The 25,682-nt window shown below is 36.7% G+C and overlaps 1 protein-coding gene across 1 annotated transcript in view; it reads right to left on the reverse strand.

The window, feature by feature from the left end:
• SLC17A6 (solute carrier family 17 member 6) overlaps nucleotides 1-25,682 on the reverse strand; it is a 61,353-nt gene that overhangs the window by 19,370 nt on the left and 16,301 nt on the right. The gene's annotated exons all lie outside the window — the stretch shown is intronic.

Raw genomic sequence — 25,682 nt, forward strand, 5'->3', positions numbered from 1 at the left:
GGGGAAATAACACCCTTCATTTCATTTTCTTTCACTTTTCCATTTCACAGGTTTTTCATCTAAAAATCTGCCCAAACCATAAGCTTTGGTTCAGATTTCAACTCAGTGATTTAGAAAAACAGATCAGACTGGGTTTTGACTCTCACTTTCATTTTATTTAAGATCAAGGTCCAAAACTTGGTTTACTTGGTTTATTTAATTATTTTTAAGATTTATATGACCCTCCCCATTTAAAACAACCTTGAGCAGTGGTAAAACAGTTTTACAACAGTGGTAAAACCCAAGAACTATAAAACTATAAAATAAAAAATAAAGCCATAAAATGATTAAAAAAAAACAGTGCCTTAAATTACTCTCCAGGAAATTTCTAATGAACTCCAAAGTGTGGAGATACAATCCCTTTAAAACATCATGCCATAAAGCAAAATTCCACAGTACTGACCTTCATGTGCTGAAAATAGGTAATGTAAAATTTAGATCAACTCCCAAGAAGAAAAAAAAAAGTTTAAAAAACATTTTAATAATTATTTTAAAATTGTATTCGACTTTCTCTTTTTTCATTGACTTTCCCAGGCTTTTTTTGTTTGAGGACTTCTTCAACAAAGAACAAAGATTTTTCTTGTTACAAACATTTTCACACAGAAGGGGGGGCGGAATTCACTTCATATTATAACCTTTGCACCAACCTCTTACAAGTCATTCTGCAAACATTTTCATTTTTCCCAAAATGACACACAAGAATTTCAACAAGACAACCTTATTCATGTTAAAGCAAAATTCAACTTCATTAGATTCAGTGTTGGCTTCTTCTTATCAGTATGACGGCAATCAATGCAATTGTGGGACAGAATCCAAAAAAGAACATATGTAGCATTTAGAAAGCAGCAGAAAAATTCAACATCTTAGGAACATTTAAAGAGCCTTGCATAAATTATTGGTCAGCAGATGGAGCAATTGTTTAACTAAATTCAACTTTCAGAATATGTCCCTATCCTAGCTAACTAAAGGATTTACTTATCCTAAGCAAGTAACACTTTTAATTTAACTATTAAGTGGAATTTCCAATTTCCAACAGAAAAATATTTTTTCCTATTATGAAAGAATAATCAAGAAGAATTAATAATAATAATATAGGTAAATCTTGATTTATAACCACAGACATTTGTTAAGTGAGCTTTGTCCTCTTTAACAACCTTTCTAGCCACAGTTATTAAGTGAATTACTCCAGTTTTTAAGTTAGTAAGTTAAAGGAATCTAGCTTCCCCATTAATTTTGCACGACCCAGGACTCTGCAACCATCATTAATATGAGTCAGTTACCAAATGTCTAAATTTTGATTACATGACCATGGGGATGCCGCAATGGCCGTAAGTATGAAAAATGGTTATCAGTCACTTTTTTCAGTACAGTTGTAACATTGAACACTCACTAAGTTAATTGTTGTAAGTCGAGGACTACCTATACCCGTGATGGTGAACCTATGCCACACGTGCCACAAGTGGCACGCAGAGACATTTGTGTCAGCATGCAAGCCACAGGCAAACTTACCTCACTGCGCATGTGCACGCCTCACAGCTGATTTTTCTGCTGACTTGAGGCTTTTTCGGACTCCCAGAGGCTTGGAAAAAGCCTCTGCAAGGCTTTTCAGGACAAATAGGCCCGTTTCGTCACTTCCTGTATTACCGGAAGTGACAAAACGGGCATATTATTCAGCCCGAAAAGCCTTGCGGAGGCTTTTTCCAAGCCTCTGGGAAGCCAAAAAAGGCCTCAAACCAGCAGAAAAATCAGCTGTGAGGCACAGTGCAGGTAAGGGGGTGGTTGGGGGGGGGATTGCACGTGCATGTGCAGGGGGCGTGCACATTCTGGGTGCTAGCACGCGAGCCCAAAAAGGTTAGCCACCACTGACCTATACAGTGAGAAACTGAAACCTCAGGATGGGAAGGCAACCTTTGACTCAGTATTGATTCTTGTTGGCTGCCTGGAGAAGTCTCTGCAGTCTTATTGGCCTGTTTTCAGAAGTGATTTGCTAGGGCTCCTTGCTAGGGCTGGAAGAAAGTGACTGGGCCAAGTTAGCTTTGTGCCTAAGGTAGGATTAAAACCCATTATTTCCTGGTTTCTAGCCTGATGCCAAGCTGACTCTTAAAACCTCAACAGTGCTAACAAAATGCAGAAGGTGGGTGGAAGTAAGTTATTAGATAAAGTCTAAACCATGCTTATAGCGTCCGTCTGTTATGTCAACTCAACCTTCTTCAGGATTTAGTCACCTACTAAGTCTTCTTGTAGAGATAACTTACTTGGAAGCAATAGCTTTGAAAGATTTTAGGAAATAAAAAGTAGCGTCCATTGTTGTTTCCTTATTCTGGCATGTCAGATCTCCCTTGACCAGAGATGTTTTGAAAAATTAAGTGTTACATCATGTACATTTACTTAAAGATAAAGCCTCTGAGATCAACAGGAAAAAAAATCCAAAAAGGTGTACTTAGTACCAAAATCTTATCTTCATGTGTGATAGGCAAGTTCCATTTATTTTATTCAAAGTTCCATCAAACTGGAAACAATTGTGATCTATCTGACAAGAATGTTAGGAGAATAACTATTATAACTATTAATAACTATATAATCACTATTTTTATATTATAGAATAATGGCTTCTGCATTATTGTTATTCACAAAAATGTAAAATCCCAGCCAATTCTGCAGCTGATGTTGGCCTTTATAAGCACAGTGTTCTCTCTAACAACCTAGGATATCATAATGTATTAGCAGAGTATTAGTATGCATCCAAGCAGTGTGGCCTTTTGTAATTGGCAGATGGTAATTTTAAAAAAATATTTATTTATTATACCTCATTATAACTACTCCTAATTATATTCCTTAAAGCATTGTATACCCTTCCTTCACTGAGGTCGGAATGCATCTGCCTTGATTTGGATGGGCTACAAGTCCATAATAAAGTTTCACATGATGCTGTAACAGTAAAGAACAGCTACTACATCAGGGGGTCCCAAAAACTAGGGAAGAAGCATCCTGTTAAGCCTGAATTCAGTTAGGTGGTGGATCCATATGAATTCAGTTTGAGTTCCTAATAAATTTGTTCTTTGAGGAATCGAAATGCCTTGGAGTTTATTTTATAATGTTTGCATTACTTGGAATCTGACACAGCCATGATTCTAAGACGGAATAGACACTGCCATGAGTGAGTATATCAACATTATATCCAGTAGCATTTGTGACATCCTTGCAGCTTTATGAGCTTGCAGACATTTCATTACCTGACTAGGTAACATCATCAGTGCCATGAGTGTGATTAAGAAAATACCAAGGAGGAAAACACCCGCACCCACCCACCCAAATTGGCAGGGCAAGCCAGTGTTTATAATCAGGGAGCAAACTCCACATTCATTCACATTGATGATGTTATATCTAGTTGGCTTATGAGAAATTTGCAATCAAGCTCAGAGATCAGTAAGGACTCCATAGTTCAGTCCTGAACTACATATATCCCCTTCTGTTAGAACACTAATATTTACTGTAGGATACAATCCACAATAACAAAATCCCTACAGTACTTCACTTGGTAATTAAGATTCCTATGCTGACCCAGTAATTTTAGAACCTGCTCACAACTGCCCATCATTTTTCTAAATGCATTAAAGGGAAAGGACAGCCAAAAGGTTTTAGAAATGGACGTTTTGGGACTGACCCCATTAAATTTCATTCTCCCCCCCTATTTTATATGTATGCAATCTATTGTCTGTCTGTCTGTCTGTCTGTCTATCTATCTATCTATCTATCTATCTATCTATCTATCTATCTATCTATCTATCTATCTATCTATCTATCTATCTATTCTATTTATCTAATATATTTATATAGGGGGCTGTGGCTATAACTCAGAGAGAAATCCCTGCAGATGAATAGAAAAGATCTCTCTCTCTCTCTCTCTCCCCCCCTCCCTCCCTCCGTCCCTCCCTCTTTCCATTACACATTTTATGAAGAAGAAAACCACTTTCTACATGCCATCGGGGAGCGATGGAGACATCTGGGTGCCTGTTCCTCTGATTAAAGCTTCTTTTAAACCATTTTTCAAAGGATTAATACAGATTAACTGATTCCGTGGCTCTTGCTTTTAATCTAATAAAGGCTTGAATACATTATTATTTTTTGCAACACATCTGAGGCCTGCTTTTGTCAAACAAATCCCCCTCCATCCTAATCCCTTAGTGCATCATTAAGCTGTGAAAATGACTTCATCACCCATGACAGAAAATTGAAGCCCCCTCCCACACACAAGCCATATGGCAAGTGAGAGTTTTCAGCCCCCTCTGCCAGGAAGCTGAGGCACTGCTGGACCCAGGAACATCCTTTGGGCCTCACTTTTACAGCACTAGCCAAGGGCTGTGAAAAACCAAGCAACATATTTTGAAATCACTTCCCAAGCCAAGTCCATCAGCACCAGCCAAGCAGGGGCTTCAGAAGCCCATTCCCATGTACCACTAGCACCTTATCAGATGATATAGGCATCTCAAATGTGAACTGGTCTACTGGATCCAAGGAAATGATTGACAGGTTTTTCTAGCCACTTTGTCATTGGGTCTGTTCTAATTTACAATTACAGTCAACACAAATAGCACTGATGTTTCTATCTCCTTGGATCAAATGCCAGGGAAAGAGAGTGTAGGTGATTTCTGTATAGGGCAGGAGAAGGCAACGTGATTCTCAGTCCAATCTTTCTAGCCTAATTTTCAAAACCTTTCCAGACATTTTGGAACAGAATTGAATCTAAGAATTTTAATTCTATTTATTTTTGACAATTTTTCTATTTAGCCATGGTAGAGCAGTGGTTAGAATGTAGTATTGCAGTCTAGCGCTGCTTACTGCCAGGAGTTTGATCCTGACCAGCTCAAGGTTGACTCAGCCTTCCATCCTTCCAAAGTCAGTAAGATGAAAACCCAGATTGCTGGGAGCAATATGCTGACTCTTGTTGACTGCTTATAAAGGGCTGTAAAGCGCTGTGGAGTGGTGTATAAGTCTAAGTGCTATTGCTATTGCTAACCAAAAGTTTAACTTTCAAAACTTTATGCAGTCCAATGTTCTGGTAGGGGCCCTTTCAGCCAGAGGCTAATATATGGTGCATTATTATGCTAGCACAGCAGCACAGAGTCAATGTCACAGGATAGAAACCCATGGCAGATATAAAGATTAATTTTGCAATCCCAGCTTCAGCAAATGCAAGGTATCATAAAAGGGCAAGGACAGACTGATTGTCTGTCCTTGCCCTTTTATGATACCTTGCCATTACCCATACAAAGGAGGCACTAGTCAATACAAGAGGAACATATAATGTCACTCAGAACAAGGCACATATCACTCTATTTATAGCCAGACAATAACAAAGAGCCCAAATGCTTATACGTGTTCATAATGCAAAGGATGGCAAGCCAGCACAGAGTCTAACTACTGCTGTGACTTGAATATCACAATCTTTGTGTATTATTTATCTAACTTGTTTCTATACTAAAAGGCATCCAATAACATGGCAATTTACAATACTAGTAACAATCAAATCATCATCGTCAATATATTTTACTTAACAGTATTCACCCATAATAAGCATGCAAACAAGAATACAAAACAACATATTGAAGCGTGGTATCAATACTGAAAGGTCAAAACAACAGATTAGAACAGGACTTTGTGTGGGGAAAGCTAAAATGTAGGGAAAATAGTTCTTTTAAAGCAACATTTATTGAAGAAGGTGATATAACATCTGGGAAAGAAAAAAATGTATTGGATCAAGAGTTATTTTATTTGGAAATGTTCTCACTCTTTGTGACTTGGAGTTAGCATATTAAAACTATTACATATTGTGCCCTGGGGGGATATAGCTACAATTCCCACCATGACTCCATAAAACCAATTCCATCATCTTTGAATTCCTAAATATAGTATCATTGCTTTAATAGGAGAAAAATGACCCAGAAAATTCTAGAAACAACATGAAAATTGCATAGCCACAAAGAACAAAATAAACACTGCGGTCCAAATTAGGTGATGACAAGCCCCTTTGCTTCCTTCCAGCCTCCAATTGACAATAGGACAATTCATAACCACTTCCTTGCCAAACATTGCAAATTTTCTGTGCATAAATTGGTTTGTTTATAAGATATAAATTAATGTCAGCCTCTCAAAGTGGATCAGACTAGGATGCCAATGTCATGTGGGTCAGAACTATTTTCACAGTAAAGCTATAGTAACAGAATCTTGCAAGGGTAATATATCATTTCCTGCCTCCCACCCCAACATATTTAATAAGGAGGAGCTTTATAAAATATTTACACTACTTTTTTGGCCTAAACTCAGCTCCTTTAATCTGACCATCACCTTTATACTTGTCTCTTCACAGGCCTTGAATACTTTGTCCTTCAAGGCTGTTCTCTCTGTCCTTTCTACTAAATCAGCATCAATAGAATTAAATTCTCAATACAAAACCAAGCATTACATTAACAGTTAAAAGCTAAAAGCTTTGTGGAAGAACATCTTTATTAACTTGCTAAATATTAGGAGAATAGGAAACAAAGGGTCAGGCCCAAGCTCAGAGTTGAGATAGCAAGATTCAATTAAGCTCAATGCTTTATTAGTTTACACCTAATGGATAAAACCTTGCCAAACTAAAGGTATAACTTTCTAATCTTACCTGATATATCCTGAGAGATTCTAGGGTATGGTTACCTTAACTTCTGCCCCTTCCCCAAGCTCCATCCAGCTCAGGATTGCGCAGTCTCTTAATCTGGGCCTCTTTCTGGGAAAACTCTGTGTGGCCAAAGTCTCCCCCACTGCTCCTGCAGATGCACACTCCATCAAGCAAGGGCAGTTCCCTAGGGGAGAGCTTCTCACAGCCTGGGAGCCACATAGGAGAACGCTGTTTCTCACCTATTAGACAGCTTAAGCTCTTGTAGCACATAAATCCACAGATGGTCCTCCCTTGTTCTCCTTTTGAACCAGAAAGATTCATAGCTGGAAAGGCAATCCTGCAGGTAATCAGGCTCGAGGCTATTTAGGCTTTGCAATGATAGCCCCAAATACATCACAATACAATAATCAAGGTAACCAAATATATGGATAAATATTACTATAGCCTACTCACCAAGTAGTGAGTAGTAGTAATAATAGTAGTAATATTGCACACTGGCATTCCTTGCCAAAGCCAGCTTTTGCAAATCTAATGACATTTGAGATTTCAGGAATACTGTGAACCTGCTCCTTGAAGCACATCAAAGATCACTCACCTAGATAGTCACCTATAGTCCCCTTTGCACCATATATTGGTTACCTCCTGATTGCAAGAACCAGAATTATTGTCCTCAAAGCCTAGTCCCATCAGATGGTCTAATCCCATCAGATGTCTAGATCGAGTGTCAAACTTGATTTCACTGAGGGCTGCATTAGAGTTGTGTTTGACCTTGGGGGGGGCAGGGAGCATGGCCAAGGTAGGCATGTCACTCATATTGGGGGTGCCTGTGGTGGCAGCCCGAGCACTCTACCAGCAAAAAACGGGCTCCCAAGCTCCATTTTCAGCTGCAATGGCCTCCTGCACCCCTCTGCCAGCAAAAATGGAGCTTTGGAGGGCCACACATTTTTGTTGTTTCCAGGGTGGACCTGTGGGCCAGATTTAAGGACCCATGGGCTGGATCCAGGCCCTGGGCCTTGAATTTGACACTGCTAGTCTAGATTCTAGAAGAACATCATGCCATTGATACTGAAAGGCACAGAAAGTTTCAAGAGAACACAACCTCTTTTACAGTAGTCTCTATACAAGAGCAATTTTCCACTTGATGTAGTTTTTGAAAATCTGATTCAACAGTATGATAAATTTCACCATGATCCTAGAAGATGCCAGAAATATCAGAAATTGTTAAGAAGAGACTTTCACTGAAAACATTATACTTCTCAATATATTGTTTTAGGAATGTAATTTTAATCAGAAACTTACACTGATCCCAGAGTAAAGGAAGGAGAAATCAGTGTACGTAAGTGTTGGCAAACACATCAAAAGGACAATTTGGATATCAATAACAAATAATAATACAGTAAAAGATTAATCCAACAGAAAATAAAATGTCCAAGCTACTGTAAATCACAACAAAATGAAAACAAACCAAAAGTAGAACATCCTCTCCCTTAATGACTTTTAACTCATCTTAACAAGCCAAAGTTAATTTATCTATATTCCTTAAACCCATTCATAAAATATCTAATAATGATTTTGGTTTTTGTGTATTCTTACTCGGAAAGTGTAGTGGTGCTATTTTATATGCCATTTTTGTCAGTTTCTTCCAAAAATTGCCCAGAAACAATAGCTGAAGACATTGCCGCTTTAAGAAACAAACAAGCAAAAACAAAAAACCAGAATAAACAGGGACCTGTAGCTTCATACACATAGGTATGTGAGGCATCGTCATTTTAAATACCACTAAAATGCATTTGTTGAAATTGTATTCATGGTCAAATCATGTTTCCTTTTCTGATTCAAGCTCATGCATTAGAAGAATCATCTAGGATATAGGCTTGAATCTGAACCTGCATTATTATTTGGGGACCCTCTTCTTTATAATGAAAATGCTCACACTTTCTTCCTCTTACTCGTCTCCTTTTAATGTATCTCTGGGTGGGCATATTTGTGCTTTCTCATTTTGCCCTTTATTAGAATAGATGGAGTCTGACTACCTACACAATCATGTCCTAACAATCTAGCAATAGCAAATACTGCCTACTACCAGCCAACTCTTGATGGTCCAGAGCTTGCCTGTACAATTATTTTCTGACTTTTCAAATCCAAATCAAACCTTATTTAAACCCCAAGCACTTCTGCTCATCAACTGATTCATGAAGTTTCAAATTATGCATCAACCCCCAACAATTTATTAAATGAAAATAATTCAACAAATATTATTTTAACTATTAATACTACAAAACTATGACCCCTTGGTCAGGCTTATTGGTATTTGGGGGTGGATATATAGACTATTTGGGGGAACCCTGATTTAAATATATGACTCTCCATTTTTTCTATTGGTGTGCATTTGTTGCTGTACCCTATTCTTCTCATTAGTATTCTGTGTTTTTCTTATAAAAACTAAAGTAATTCCAGATTAGAATTTGATTAATTTCTCCAAAATAAATGTTTTAACTACAGAAGGGAGGGAGGAAGGAATTGATTATTCTCACATGTTTTATGCAAATTAAAAGAGTCTATATTTTTGGAGAAAATATTTTATGAATGTTGAATGAGTAAATTCACCAAGAGAACTTAAAAAAAAAACCTTGGTGAATTAGTATTAGACTAATTAGTTCAGGACATATGTCTGAACTAATATAGTAATACTGTGGGATTTGCTCCCTTCTCCCTATTATTATTATGACTAAATGCAAAATTTTAGTCCTACTAATGGTTATTGTGTCTGTACTCAATGTGCTATGAGTGCACATACAGTAAGAAAAATATATATAATTTTTCATACGCTAACCCTCATAAGAAAAAAGGCACAGCTTAAAGACACCAAGATTTATTAAACAGCTGCTGTTATACTCAATTAACATCACAGAAAAATGTAATCATTTATCTTTTTTGTACCCTTCTGCTTTTAAAAGTTTCACAACAATCAAGATTGGAATACTTCTTTAATAACTTATTTATTAAGAATAAGATGCCTACTGAAACCACATGGGAACAAAGTAAGTTCATTGTCTTTGGGTCATGGCTGATTCTATAGATCTCAGCTGTGATCTGCATGGTCTTGGACAATGAGAATTATCTTTTCATGAATGGCTACTTGGCTGCATATGGAAGGACAAGAGAAACATCTGATATATAGAAGATTGCAGCTGCAATAAATTGTTCATACATCTGGGTGCTCATTAGGGATCTCTGCAAAAGTAAAAAAGCTATTTCTGGTTATTCTTTCTTTTTAGTTTCCATTCTTTCATTACTAGTCTATCTGGAGAGTCAATGTAGTTCATACAGCTGGGTGCTCTTTAGCCATCTCTGAGAGATCCCTAGGAGAGGGAATGTAGTCAAACATAGTATTCACCTATACAGAGTTGCTGTGGAGTTTTTCCTGGATCTTCCATTAGTTCAGTCACAAATGTATTATTCTTTAATTTGAAAGAAAAATATATCATGATTTTTTAACCAACAATAACAATGAATTAAACAGAGATCCAGGAAACCACTCATTAAAGTGAGAGGCCCCTCATCCTATTTTCTGATGTAGCATGTGACTAACTACATTACAGGTTTATGAGCTAACGGGATCCTTTCTCTAGAGTCTAGACCAGGGGTCTCCAAACTTGGCAACTTTAAGATTTGTGGACTTCAACTTCCAGAATTCCTCAGCTAGTCATGCTAGCTGGGCAATTCTGGGAATTGAAATCCACAAGTCTTAAAGTTGCCAAGTTTGGAGACTCCTGGTCTAGACTCTACACCTTCAACTACGGAAAATTTTCTGGGAATAAAACAGATGTTAAAGAGTTATTTCTGATATTAAGAACAAGACCTTATGTGGCCTTCTCAGTATTGTCTGTTCAGCATCTCTACTTCTTTTGTTGGTCAAGTGACTAACAGATGGGAGAGATGCAATATTTTTTGCTTTGCATAATGGTTTTCCCTCCCTAATGAGGAAAGATCTGTGTAGGAGATTTTGTTCTTGCAATCAAGAAATTGAAGTTTCTTGAGAATATCAATGTCTGCAATGTCTAAAGAATATCTGCAAGAATTCTAGGAAGAGAAATGTTAATCTGTACATCATTTTTCCCTGCCTGTTTGACTGCTATACACAGGCAGTACATGTAAAATGTCTGATCACTGATGTTTTTATCATCAAATCCCAGTTTGTCTTTTCCACATAGCTTAACATAGGTGATCCATATACTTTGGCTAAGGTTTATATACATCTGCAAAGTACATAAATTAACTGCAAAGGTAGCTGGAATTCTTTCCTCTACTGAAGTATTAGAAAGTCAGAAGAGACTGGTATTTCTCACAGGACTGCTTTAAAATTTATTATTTCTTTTAAAAATTTGGTATATTATTTTTGGTAGGCACAATATTGCCTCAGGAGACCATCCCTTTCCTCACATGTCCCCAATCCCATTCAGTTCTTCCAACAGCACCAGGACTGACTGCATAACAAAATAATCATATTAATAATTATCTGCACAATAATGCTATTTTATTTCATATGTATCCCATTAGTACTTCTAGGTCTTTCTTAACTTTTTTTAAGAATAGAAACATATACATACATTTTAAATAGGATTTATACAGCCACTAAATTCACAAAATGTGACTCTAAGCAGCTAATGTAAGATCAGGAACAAGAGGGTTGAAACCAAACACTCATAAATATATTAAACTTATTAAAATAACTGAAAATCAAGCTGGTAAATAATCTTGGGGAAGTTATGCAGAGAACCTTGGTAAAGTCTGAGGAAAAAAAGGCAGTGTGGGTGGGGGAGGTTTAAACTTACCCTCTTAATTCCCTTTGGTATCTGAAGGAGGGAAGGAAAAATGCTCTCAGATTTTCAAGGTTCTTGAAAGTAGAGTTCTAATAGTTCTAATAGTAAAATCATTTTACTGTGATTCCAGTAGAGAGAAGTTCCCCGAGGACAGGCTCTAGCATGAGTCTGAAAGCTTGGAAGACTAAAACCCTGGTCCTGGTGATGAATCCAAATTGGATCTTGCAATATTATCCTAGACTTGTATATTTGCTTTCATTTGTCTAATAGTTCTCATTTTGTCTAATTCCTGACCTGGCCTACCTTGAATGTGACAGCAAGTCACTGCAGGAAAAAGTCCCAAGCTGACCTTAATTCAGGGGTGTCAAACTTGGGTTGTCATGGCATCATCATGTGATGTATCAGGACTTTTTCCCCCTTTGCTAAACCAGGCGCGGGTGGGGCCAGCACAGGATGCATCCGGGCTGTGGGCCATGAACTTGACACCCCTGCCTTAGTTGATCTCAAAAAAGTTAAACAGATCATCTGGTTGATACTCAGTTAACAAGCTACTAGGAATTTCTAGGACTATAAGCTATAGGTATCCCACAACAATGAAACAAGATATAAATATCTTTTTCATAAAAACTATATGGATGTGTCCACCTATACCAGTAATTGAATTCAGTTTGAGAAGACTTTTCCTTCAACAAAAGCCTAGCTTCATCAAAATCTCATTTACATCTGAAAACCTACCTCTGAGATCCACACAAGAAAAAACTTAATTTGTAAAACTAAATTATAGTGGAATTAGAGTCATACATATCCACAGCACAAAGATTTGAGATGTTTTTAAAGATATGCTTTATGTGCAAGCCATATTATTAGGAACTAATATTAAATTTTCTATTCCATTCCAACAGTATGAATGATTCATGGCCAATCATTCATACTGTTGTTCATAAAACACAATTACATATTCTGTAGTTGTGCTGATAATACAAAAGGATGGATATTTTACCTGGCAGTATGAGTTGTTCCCTCCCTCAAATGCAGTGTTTACCTTTAAACTCAAAGGATGCTTAGGTAATAGAAATTGGTAATCTTTTTTAGGTGGCAGGTGGCAGAGCATCTTAAAATTTTTATTTTTTAAATATAATATATGAGCAGTTTATTTTAGGGAGTCCCCTCTTGTCCTTTGTCTACTGTATATGTAACTGAACCTGTAAATTGTACTATGATTTGCCATCATACTAGAGCCAAATTATCCATATCTTTAAATTTTGATATTGAATATTCCCTAGACAGTCTGCAAATATTTACTAAATAGTCCATATCTGTACTTAACAGCTACTATTTTACTTTTAAGATGGCTTTCAAAAGAGATTAGATAATTATCAAACATATTTCTCATAACATAGTATGTAATTTTTGGCATGGAATGGCATTTAATGTTTAACTGTATGTGCAAATGATACGTTGCAACTGACATCCAATGGCTTATAAAATAGTTTAGGCTTCAAACATATCATAAACTAAGAAAATCCAAAGTTCTTAAATATCATCCAAACTAAAGAAAAGAGAAAATTTTGATTCCAAACTAATAGGATATAAGAAATTTTTGAATAGACTTTTATATGTGGTTAAATTGTTCCAGCTCTAAGCAGGGACATCTATATTCCCTTTTCAACAACATTATTTTTAAGTTTTGTAGTTCAAGATTGCAGAACTTTTTGCTGCCTTTTAAAAATGAAGAAAAAATATTTTTCTGGAATTTGTTAAGTGTTTTATTCCATCTTTCTTTCAAGAGCCCAAAGTGACACAAATAATTCTACTTTCTCCCATTTTTTTCTGCACAACAACCCTGTGAGACACATTTAGCTGAAAGAGGCCCAATGTCAACCAGGAAGCTTTTGTGAATGTGGGTATCAATTTGTCTTCAATGCATGTATGGTTCTACTGGAGAAATATTTAATAGGGTCAAGATGTTGAGATCTCTTTAATTACAAATCTCAACAGAGATATGGCAAAGAAGGATTAAGGTAATCTTGGTTTTTGACATACTGGATAGATTGTTAAATTTGAGCTCAATGACCTTTATTTATATTACAAGCATGATCTCTGAACATACTGAATAAAGTGCAAAGAAACATAGAGTAGACCCTTATATGGTACACATGTACTTACAGAGATCTTGCTGTCCAAGGCAGGGGTCTCCAAACTTGGCAACTTGAAGATTTGTAGACTTCAACTCCCAGAATTCTCCAGCTAGCTATGATAAAGTTGCCAAGTTTGGAGACCTCTGGTCTAAGGCTTTAGCTTGCTAATCCAATAGTATCTCCAAAATGCAAACCTGAAATGGCATCACTCACAATGCTATGAGCAAGAACTAGGAATGCATATTTAGTTCTTTTTTCTAATAGGAATGACAACCTGTCAAAGACTCTCATATGGTAATGCAAAGCAATGCAATAAATAGCACTTCAAAATGGGAACTAGCATATGGCTCTACTCTGTCTTCAGAGCTTTTCTTTATCTGCATGAAACTAGTGGGAAAGATCATCAGAAGAGCTGAACAGTATTACCATATGATATCCAAACCATAAGTCTATTACATCTTCAGTAATTATATGCCTTCCCTGGACATAGACTTGCAGTGGGCAAAGAATAATAATGTCTTATTAAAGGATGATATATTGAAACCCAGTTCAGATAAAACTAAGTTGCTTATTGTGAAGGTCACATACAGAGAGAACTGTTTGTTATGGATGAGATCATGGTCATGAAGGAGCAGGTATATATCCAAATCTTCAGCTTTCCCAAATGGAACTTTGATTGATTGGCCAACATTATCCCTTCTTGGAAGAAACCAGTTTTAAAACCATAATGCATTCATTAGAAACCACTACAAAGAACCTATATACGGAACTGACCTTGTGCCAGATTTGGAAATGTATTTAATAAAAAACTTAACATCCCAGCTGGTTGTATTGGCTGACAACATCTTTTCAGATAGAAATAGAAATGCTTTCTTATTTTTAGAGCCTACTACCAATACCTTCCCTGCTCTCCATCTTATTCACTGAAATAATTTGAGAAGGAAAGGTTGTGTCTACCCTCCATTCTTTTGAAATCCTTTCCCAGTTGAGCTGGGAAGCATAATCTCTTTATTAAGTTTCTAAAGCTGCTAAAACCATACTTCGCTTTTTAAGCTTTACAGAAGTAAATTCAAACTTGAAATGAGGAATGTATTGACTGTGAGAGCTATTAGACCATGGAAGGACTTGTCTCCAGGATTCATGGAGCTTTTCAAGCAAATGTTGGACAGTCTGGGATAATCTGAGATTTCTGTACAGTGCAGTGAGTTGGACTAGAAGACCTCAACAATACTGTCCAATCCTATGGTTCTATGACACATTTTTAAATGGACTTCTGCCTTTTTAAAAATTATTTTATTGCTGCTTTATATAGAGTTTTTGATATTGTATGTTTAACTTTTGAATGTGATTTATTTTAAGCCCTCGAACAATATCAGAAATTGGCAGTATAATGTAACACTTGAAATGATTAAAAATAAATAGCAAAAAAAAATCATCCCCTGAAGCATATTTCTCAGCAGATTCTATCCCTAAAGGAACTAATTTTATGATTTGGAAACTGTCAGATGAATCAGAGAAAAATGACCTTCTACAAACATGTTTCCAAACATACAGATATTCTGTGGTAGGATATACATTGCAACTGTAAATCAACAACATGGGTGATGATTTTCATGTCAGTTAGAATATGACTATGAAATATAATCTTATGAAAAGTTAAAAGCACTGATACTCAAATCCAAAACCTGCTTGCCAATAACTTGGGAATAATACAGTCAAACTAAATGTTCTCCAACATATAGAGTATAGAAAGCCTTGATGAAGATTATCTACTAGATGAGGTATATACTTCAATGAAGTATACTAATATTTTAAAAAATCTATTTTGAACAATGCTTAATTTTAAAGGAAAGACCTTAATTTCATTCTTGCACACAAATGCAATCCTTGTTGAACAAACAGAAGTTCTTACATTTGCACAGATGTGAATATGTTCTATCAAGCCATTCTCATGAAGAGATGAGAAGAGAATATCGATTTCTGACCAAAATGTTGTTGAGACTCAACATCTTTTTTATAGTGTGGTGACCAGAACTGGATGCACTTTCTAGGTGTGATCTTACTAAAGCTTTGTAGAGTGGTACAACAAAGTTATTCATAACCATAATGTTATATTAAAAATATTATTATTCCTACTGAGTCAATATGTCTCAACTTAATGAAATTTATATATAGATATTGCAACCACCCTCTGGTCATTGCCAGTGTCAGCTGACCATACATCTGTGTTATGCAAACTAAAAAGAACAACTGGGTGACAAGACAGACAGTGATTCCTGAACAATAGGAGGATAAAAAGAATGTTCTATCATGCAGGGTATCCCAACCATTGTGTCAAAATGAAAATTCAGTCTAGTGAACCCTGCTATAAAGTACACAAAATAATACAGAATCTGTTGCTAGCTTTGGAATTATAGAATTAGACTTTTCTAGAATTAGAAAGAAAATGAATTAGAAAATTTGTACAGCTTGATTTAGAATGGCAGAATATTGACCAGTTCACAATGCTTTAAGGGACTGGAATAGCCCTTCCACAAACAACAGAAATTGGTGGATGGAATGGACTAAGATTAATGAGACCCCTCTCTGGAAAAACAGGGGGATCATTTTCACTAATTTCTTCTTCCTGCAGTCAACCAGACCCCCTTTCTAGAAAGTTCCCTAACTCACAGAAACAACATGGAGTTACAGGCAGATGAAAGATGAAATAGAATATGTTTTTGTTTCTTTTCCTCCCCTATAATCCATTGAAAAATGGTGATTTGTAAAGTGTTCAACTGAAACTTATTTATATCCTGTCCATCGTGGCTTATACTTTGTGTTGCAAGCATCAGCTTGATGCCATTTGCCCACTAGCAATTTATGTCATCTCCTAGAATCATCTTAGCATTATCATCCCAAAATATATCTTCAATTGTATTGAAAACAGGGTTTATTTCACCTCACTCTCAGCTGGATTATGCTATGAAAATTCTTTTATCATTTATGAGGGGAGAAAAATATCCTGAGACAAAAAAAGACAATATATAAATATATAAATAAATATATCTATTGGGGATAGTTCAGCAGAGTAGATACAATTGTATCGGGGGCTGAAGGCTACAAAGGGGAGAAATCAATACTGATAGAAGAAAATATGTGTAGCTCACGGTTGAACTGTGGAGACTTTTGTGCTCTCTGAATTTCTTGCAAATGTTTCATTATTAAGATAGATGACACCATCCGTGCTACCTTGTCAGTGTTCGTAGGATTGCTCTTGGTGGTTCTTTGATTAGGCTGTTGTTTAGCTTGTTTGTCTGAGTTAGTGGTTCCTATATTGATGTATTGTTTACTTCATGATAGTTGGTACAGTATTAATCTTGGTGTTAATATATGATCATCTGAGTATTGATTGCTGCTGAGGAGATATTTTGGTCTTTTTGTTTCCTTTTTGGCTTTTTGACTATCTCTTTAAAATGATATGCAGATGTTGTTTACCTCTATGTATCTGTTGATGGCTGATTTGTCTACATGGCAGGCTTCCAGAAATCCTCTAGTGCTTGGCTTGGCTTAGTATAGGTTACTCTCAGATTTCCAGCTGAAACTATAGCTAAGTCTGTACTTGTGTTTTGAAGCTGAGTTTTCATCAGTATTCTGTGATACTAGTATGTGTTCATGGATGCACTCTGCTAGACTTTTGCTTGTTTGTCCAACGTAGTGGCTGTTTCAGTCCTTACTTTGTATGTTGTAGAAGATGACTCTCATTTTTCCTTTGGGGCTGCCGGATCTTTTGCTTTACTTAGGATGGTTTGCGGGGCTTTAGTTACTGTGTGTGTTATGGTGATGCCATGTGGTTGTAATAGTCTGTTGGTGGTTTCTTAAATGTTTTTGATATATGGTAGCATTATTCTTTTCACAGCTTGGGTGGTTGTCTTGCAGTGGGCTGAGTGATCAGGCATTTTTTGATGAGGCTGTATAAAATGGGTATCCATTTTATTGGAAGATGTTGTATATGATCGGTTTCCTTTCCCTGGTGTCCAGGGTTGCTGCAATTTGTTTGTGCTCATCTAAATAGTTTGGTAATGAAGCATCTGTAAGAAAACAACTCACTCAGAGAACACCAAGCATTTCAGAAAAATCAGTGAAAATCACAACCTATATTCTCTCTCCATCGAGAGGATTCCAATTCTCTTTAATGAAAGAAGCTGATCAATCTAGAGCCAACTCTGGATTCAACTCACTGAATGATTCATAGTATTATTTAATTATTACATTTCAGTCTTCTCAAGGATTCTTAAGACTACTTACTGCCCTTTGTCCATTTTATGATCTGAGATGACCCAGTGAGGTTTCTAGTGAAAAGGGGATCTTAAACTGAATAACAGAGCCCTCCTGTAACTTTTGCTACTCATTGAGTTTGTTTTAATACTCCTGTTTTGTAAAATGTATAGCTGCTGTGAATATTATTTGTAAGTAGGATATAAATACAAACTCTGAGCATCCTTCATGATAATTCTTCAAAGTTACAAAGAATGTTTTTTTTTCTATTTTAGACTTGTATAAGCCATCATTTAAACATTTTAAATTAAAGCAATGTACATTTAAGATGGTAGCTATAATTACACAGAAACAATAATAAAAGCGGAACAGCCTTCTTAAACATAGGGGTTAGGCAAGAAACAAATACACATCTAATTTTTTTATTGAATTTAAACTATATATTCAATTAAAAATAAGAGAACCTTGCAAATTTCATTTGAAATAAACAATGAACGTTAAAGGCTTTAAAAGATGCATAGTTTTGTACAATTTCTGAAGCTGGTATTTCACTTCTGAAACTATTCTCACTTCTTGTTCAACATTCATCTTGGATCAGAATTTCCTCATCTAGCATCTGCCTTGAATGTTCCTGCTTATAGTGTGCGTGTAGTGTTCCATGCACCTTGGCATATTGTTATGCTCACCACCTGAACATGGAAATGTCTTCAGACAATGCTGGCTCTGTTGTCCAAGAAAAGGAGATGAGCACCACCCTCTAGAGTCAGAAATGACTGGACAGGACAAACTTTTACCTACTGTGGGTAAATACAGTTATTACCCTGTAAATCCATGTTCCAGATTCTCCTATTTGCTTATCCAAGCAGAGTAGGAATTTGTTCTCCCAGAGTTGTCCAAGTCTAATGGTTTGGGCATGCAAACCAAAATCACTATCAAAACTTATTTGTGGCTTTCTGCCTTGTTTGGACAAGCTAGCTTTGGTAAGAGCTTACAAACTGAGTGTAAATGATGACAAAGCAAAAGTAGAAACAGGACTACTAATAGTTGAGAACATATCAGCAAGAAGAAAATTCAGCTGCTCAAAATTCACCTTTTCATTTCATCTACCAACAATAATCTGGCCCTAATTTCATTTTAAATAGTGCAGTGGAGGTTTCTGATTGCTTTATAAAGTTGTTAAGTCTGCAATGCTTTGAATATTCCTCCCCATCTTGACTTTATTTATTACGTGCAATAAATATTGACTGGGCGGGTTGGCATTCCAATTTGTACAGCCAGGAAATGGTGATGGATGTACACTGCTCAAAAAAATAAAGGGAACACTTAAACAACACAATGTAACTCCAAGTCAATCACACTTTTGTGAAATCAAACTGTCCACTTTGGTAGCAACACTGATTGACAATCAATTTAACATGCTGTTGTGCAAATGGAATAGACAACAGGTGGAAAGCATAGGCAGTTAGCAAGACATCCCCAATAAAGGAGTGGTTTTGCAGGTGGTGACCACAGACCACTCTCAGTTCCTATGCTTTCTGGCTGATGGTTTGGTCACTTTTGAATGCTGGCAGTGCTTTCACTCTAGTGGTAGCATGAGACGGAGTCTACAACCCACACAAGTGGCTCAGGTAGTGCAGCTCATCCGGATAGCACATCAATGCAAGCTGTGGCAAGAAGGTTTGCTGTGTCTGTCGGCATAGTGTCCAGAGCATGGAGGCGCTACCAGAAGACAGGCCAGTGCATCAGGAGATGTGGAGGAGACCGTAGGAGGGCAACAACCCAGCATCAGGACCGCTACCTTCGCCTTTGTGCAAGGATGGACAGGAGAAGCACTGCCAGAGCCCTGCAAAATGACCTCCAGCGGGCCACAAATGTGGATGTGGGTACTCAGTCAGAAACAGACTCCATGAGGGTGGTATGAGGACCCGACGTCCACAGGTGGTGGTCGTGCTTACAGCCCAACACTGTGCAGGACGTTTGGCATTTTCCAGAAAACACCAAGATTGGCAAATTCACCACTGGTGCCCTGTGCTCTTCACAGATGAAAGCAGCTTCACACTGAGCACATGTGACAGATGTGACAGGGTCTGGAGATGCTGTGGAGAATGTTCTGTTGCCTGCAACATCCTCCAGCATGACCGGTTTGGCAGTGGGTCAGTAATGGTGTGGGGTGGCATTGCTTTAGGGGGCCACACAGCCCTCCATATGCTCGCCAGAGGTAGCCTGACTGCCATTAGGTACCGAGATGAGATCCTCAGACCCTTTGTGAGACCATATGCTGGTGTGGTTGGCCTTGGGTTCCTCCTCATGCACGACAATGCTAGACCTCATGTGGCTGGAGTGTGTCAACAGTCCCTGCAAGACGAAGGCATTGATGCTATGGACTGGCCCGCCCATTCCCCAGACCTGAATCCAATTGAGCACATCTGGGACATCATGTCTCGCTCCATCCACCAATGCCACGTTGCACCATAGACTGTCCAGGAGTTGGGGGATGCTTTAGTCCAGGTGTGGGAGGAGATCCCTCAGGAGACCACCCGCCACCTCGTCAGGAGCATGCCCAGGCATTGTAGGGAGGTCATACAGGCACATGGAGGCCACACACACTACCGAGCCTCATTTTGACTTGTTTTAAGGACATTGCATCAAAATTGGATCAGCCTGTAGTGTTTTTTTCCACTTTAATTTTGAGTGTAACTCCAAATCCAGACCTCCATGGGTTGCTAAATTTGATTTCCATTGATAATTTTTGTGTGATTTTGTTGTCAGCACATTCAACTATATAATGAACAAAGTATTTAATAAGAATATTTCATTCATTCAGATCTAGGATGTCTTATTTTTGTGTTCCTTTATTTTTTTGAGCAGTGTATATAACAGCAGTTACTATACTATTCAGAAGCCAAGAAGAGTAAAAATGTTTTGAGAAGGGGATTCAGGAGTTCTAAAATACGAAATGAACATTGTCATTTCTGCAAGGCTATTAAAGCATCATTTTTGCTCCTTAAAGCCTCTTAAACTCTAAAAAACAAAGTCCAGATTTTTTTATCCCATCCACTCTGATGACTAAATGGATATTGTATATGGCCCCAACCTCTACTTTAACGTTCCCCCAATAAAAGCACTAAGCTTAAGGAGAGCAGCAATAAAGTTTGCTGTAGCATCCAAGCTTCACCTCTCCTGAAAAATGCCATCTTTATTATTTGTTCAAAGAGCTATATCCAACTCTCACTTTGAAGGAACAACCTGCCTTCCTCTCTATCCAGATACCATAGAAAGTTTCCAAGCTACAATGTATTCTTTTTCATCAAGACAGGTTCCCTACTGACTCCTTCCATACCATAGTGTTGTGTACCATGTGCAACCAAACACTTGTACACGGTTCCAGAAGTTTATCCCTCTAACACTACATCCATGACTGGTGGAGGGAAGGATTCAAAAGAGACAATGAGGCAAATGAGCATGCAATTAGTATTGAAGATGGGGGCTGGGATAAATGGATTGAGCATTATCCCATCAGATTAATGTTCTTGCTCTGCCTGGACAAATACTTATCTAGTTAGAATGGGAGCATATTCTGGCAAAGATCCTGTTTTGAGCATGCAAACCCTCTTGCCCATCAAATTTGCTTGTGAATACATGAATCACAATCCAGTTTCAGAAATTTTACAACAGCCTTCTCCAACTTTACTTATTACCTTTCTTTGAAGTAAGAAAAAATTATATCTCTAATCTAATTATCTATCTATCTATCTATCTATCTATCTATCTATCATCTATCTATCTATCTATCTATCTATCTATCTATCTATCTATCTATCTATCTATCATCTATCTACCTATCTATATCATTTCTGTTATCTCTAGCTAGCTAGATAGCTAGCTATTCCTATTTCTTAACTGCCCATTTTCCTCTGGGCAGTGTACAATATTTTTTTTGTAAAAGTTTTTTTTATTTTTTAAAGACAAACACTAACAAACGTAAAACATCAACATAAAACCATCTTCCAAAATACAGCATGTTGGTTGGTACATTTCTTTTGTGCAATGTCATAATATCAACAGTCTTCCCCTTCCAAACTTATACTCATATTACATAAGTGAACTATACATATTATATTGTATTATTATTATATCATTATTAGACTCAATTATAAATTCACATATTTATTACTGAGAAAATCTAAGTTTTAACAAATCTGAGAACATACAATTCATTTCATTATGTTCAATTATATAATATCATTACATCATATTATCTTACATGTTATACTATTCCTTTTTATAATATAATTTACTTCTCTATTTTCTTGTCTAACCATTGATAAAATAAATCCCAAATTTTATAATATTCTTTATCTTCTCGCTCTCTAATTGCTAGTGTCTGCAGTATACAATATTTTGTTTGCTTGTTAAATTTATTGGCTGCCATAGTATCACAGAGTAACAATATATATGCATTATTTCAGCAATAGCACACATTAACTTCTCCATGTTGGATCTGAGATTTGCCTGTTCATGGGAATAAACATAGGAACCAATGTAACTGAGCCTACATTCCACAGTATAAGTGAATGACTGGAAAATAATTCAAAATAACAGAACTGGAATGGCCTTGAAAATCACCTAGCCCAGCTGTCTGGGCACCATCCCGATCTCAGTTGTCAAAATTCCCCAAACTATATAATCTGTGTTATGAGCTTTGCCATGCAGCTGAAAATTGAATAAGGCTGACCTACTCCAACATGGTGGTGAGGCTGGAACTAATCATAATACTGGATATATGAAATGTCCACAGTGCCAAATAACATATCTGTTAAGAGGGGGACTTCCAGGTATGACCTGGAAAGTCTCTTAAAACAACATATAATACAAAAAGACTTTTTATTATTAGAAATTTTCACCTGGAATGCAGCCCTTCTTTCCATAAACTGTAAATTCTGGTAAATCCATTCATATGGGATTGTAATAGTGAGGAGCAAAAAAAAATACTTATTTTATTTAAAAGCATTTTTAATGCTGTAATCTAAAACATATATTAAAATGTGAATGCTTGGGGATTTTGCTAGGAAAATTTGGTGGACCTCCACCTTTTCCTTATAGTTTTTTTCCTTTATAGTTACTCCATTTATCCATATCACATGGATAAATGTATCTTACATACTAAAATGCTTCCTTATTTAGTCTTCTTATATGATACAATCAGAGAGGCTAGAAAGTCTGTCAAAATTTATTTTATATAGGAAATAATTGAAAAGAAAGAAACCTTACAGTATTCACAGAACAAGTAAGTTTGAAGACACATATGCTTTTAGTAGTCAAATAACTGCCAAGAAAAACTACAGAAATAAAATATTAGGATTGGTGAGTATTTCATCAATGGAAGGTTGGTCTCCAGCTTGCAACCTTTCAAGAATTCAGAAAGTAGCAACTGAATCCAATTATATTCTTGCAACTGCACAAAAGAACTCTCATCAGGCCTTAATGCATTTATACAGGGTATATGCTCCTCCAATTATATGGCTTTTTTTCCACCTTGTAATAAATGCTTCTAGAATGTAAGGAAATCCTTTTCAGATGTCATGTGGAGAAACCCATATCTCAATTAAATTTTTTCTCACAAAGAGCATGTTATAGTAATTTTATTTCTGGCTCTAGGATTTGAAGCTTAATAATAAAATGTGTAAATGTACAGAACAAAAGAAAAACTCTGAAAAACTTTTGAGAATAACACTCTTGGAAGTTGAAACATTGATTGCCATAGATGATGCATCCTAAGATATCTAAGATGAGAATATTATACCCTAAATTTGTCCTTAAAAGTATGTGTCATGATTATCAATAAATCTACTTTTCAGGAAAGATACTTAAATTTGACAACACTCTGGCATATTAGTACATGAAATAGTTGTTACTTTCAGAATGTATTGGGCATTCAAAGAGCTTTGATATTTAGGCATCATATATACTGTTATTCTATTTTACAGCACATAGATTTGAAAACAAGCCCCATTAATGCAGAAGCAGGACCTATTTCTCAAAGACCATAGAACACATCCCTAGGGAAATATTTCTTTTTGTTTATTTGAAGAGTGACAAGTAAATCTGAATCAGTATAGATTTAAAACCAGTTCTGAGGCTGCATATAAAAGAATTGCTAAAGAACATCGGTCTTATATATATTTGTGTGTGTGTTTTTTTTCCTGACATACATACATACATACATACATACATACATACATACATACACATACAGAGAGAGAGAGACAGAAAGAGGGGGGGGAGAAAGAGAGAAATGTGGTTTAAATATGTCAATACATGATTTAAAATGCATGGATTCCTGAGTATTTTTTTTTAATTAAATAAAAATAAACTAAATAAAAGATAGTACAATGACCAGCTTTAATCATGTGAATCCCACTCTAGCTGTCAAGTGCATTATTTATTACACTCTGTATTAGCTGTCATTTTCTGGTTATTTGTGGAGCAGCTGCTCCATGCTTTTCATTGATCCCCCAATCCCTAGTATTTACACATGAACACCATGGATCGGCCCCTTCCTGTGGTTCAATTATAGACTGTATGTTTGGCATGAAAATTGATTCCCAATATCTTCACTAGAATTAAGAATCAACATGGTTGGAAATCTCTAGCAAGCAAGAATGTGCTCTGGCCAATGGTCTGATTTTACATATGGCAGCTGTAAGCCTATGGTGAGCTCTCTGGGAGAGTATAGTGCAATCACAGGGATGGGTCCATCCATAACACCAATGTTAAAGCCTGAGTGCTGCTACCAAATAAGCCTGTGATACACAGTGAAAATTGTATTATCCTTGGAACTTAAAGAATACCAAAACAGCAGTGCTATGCATCAGACCTACCTTTACAAGGACAAGCAAACCAAGATTTTTTTATCTGTTCAGCACAGGCTACAAATCAGCCCTGATAGGACAGAAACATAACAGAATTGTGAGCTGTATGTCTGGATGCATAAAATCCCCAAAGAATCCCTTCCTTGTTACTTCCAAACTCTGATTTAATACAGTGTTTTTATGTATCATACAGGAAACACAAAAGAATAGTGCAGTGGCCTAGAGGTGGAACTCTCACCTCACAATCCAGTTCGATCCTAGGTAGAGGCAGATATTTATCTCTCTGGGCATGATGAGGATATATCTGCTGAATATAACTCTGCATTGGTGAAAGGAAGGGCATCCGGCCAGTAAATACTCAGCTCCATTTAGTTGCCCACTCCAAGGAAAGGGTTTATGGGGTTGTTAAAAGAAGAGGATGATACACAAAACATTCGATATGGTTTTCATATTCAGTTGCAAATATTAGCCAGACAATGTGCCTAGAGATGTATCGCTGAGGAATGTGCACTACAATCAGCAAAATAGGAAAAGCTGAAGACCTTTCTAAAATAAACCCACATATGCAAAAGTATTGCTATTTTCCCACATGAAAGTTCCATATGCTCAGAATCATAGTGTTAAATGATCAGACAAGCTTAAGTAAATTTCAGATTTAAAAACTGCCATGTTGCATCGGAGCAATGCCTCATCAAATCCACTATTCTATTCTCACCAAATTTCTCATTGCAAGCCTAGAAGCAGGACAAGACATTCTCTTCTCCTGCTGCTTATATGTTCCAATAACTGACTTGAGAGCAACTTGCTTCAACTGCTGGATATAACACATACGTTTTCCAGTAGCCTTATTATCCTGCATTGATTTGTCTCTTTTAAAGCTATCCACATTCGGAAGCCC

This window comes from Pseudonaja textilis, chromosome 1 (assembly GCF_049901715.1).
Source record: "Pseudonaja textilis isolate UNSWEBS1 chromosome 1, rPseTex1.2, whole genome shotgun sequence".
NCBI classification, from domain to species: Eukaryota; Metazoa; Chordata; class Lepidosauria; order Squamata; family Elapidae; genus Pseudonaja; species Pseudonaja textilis.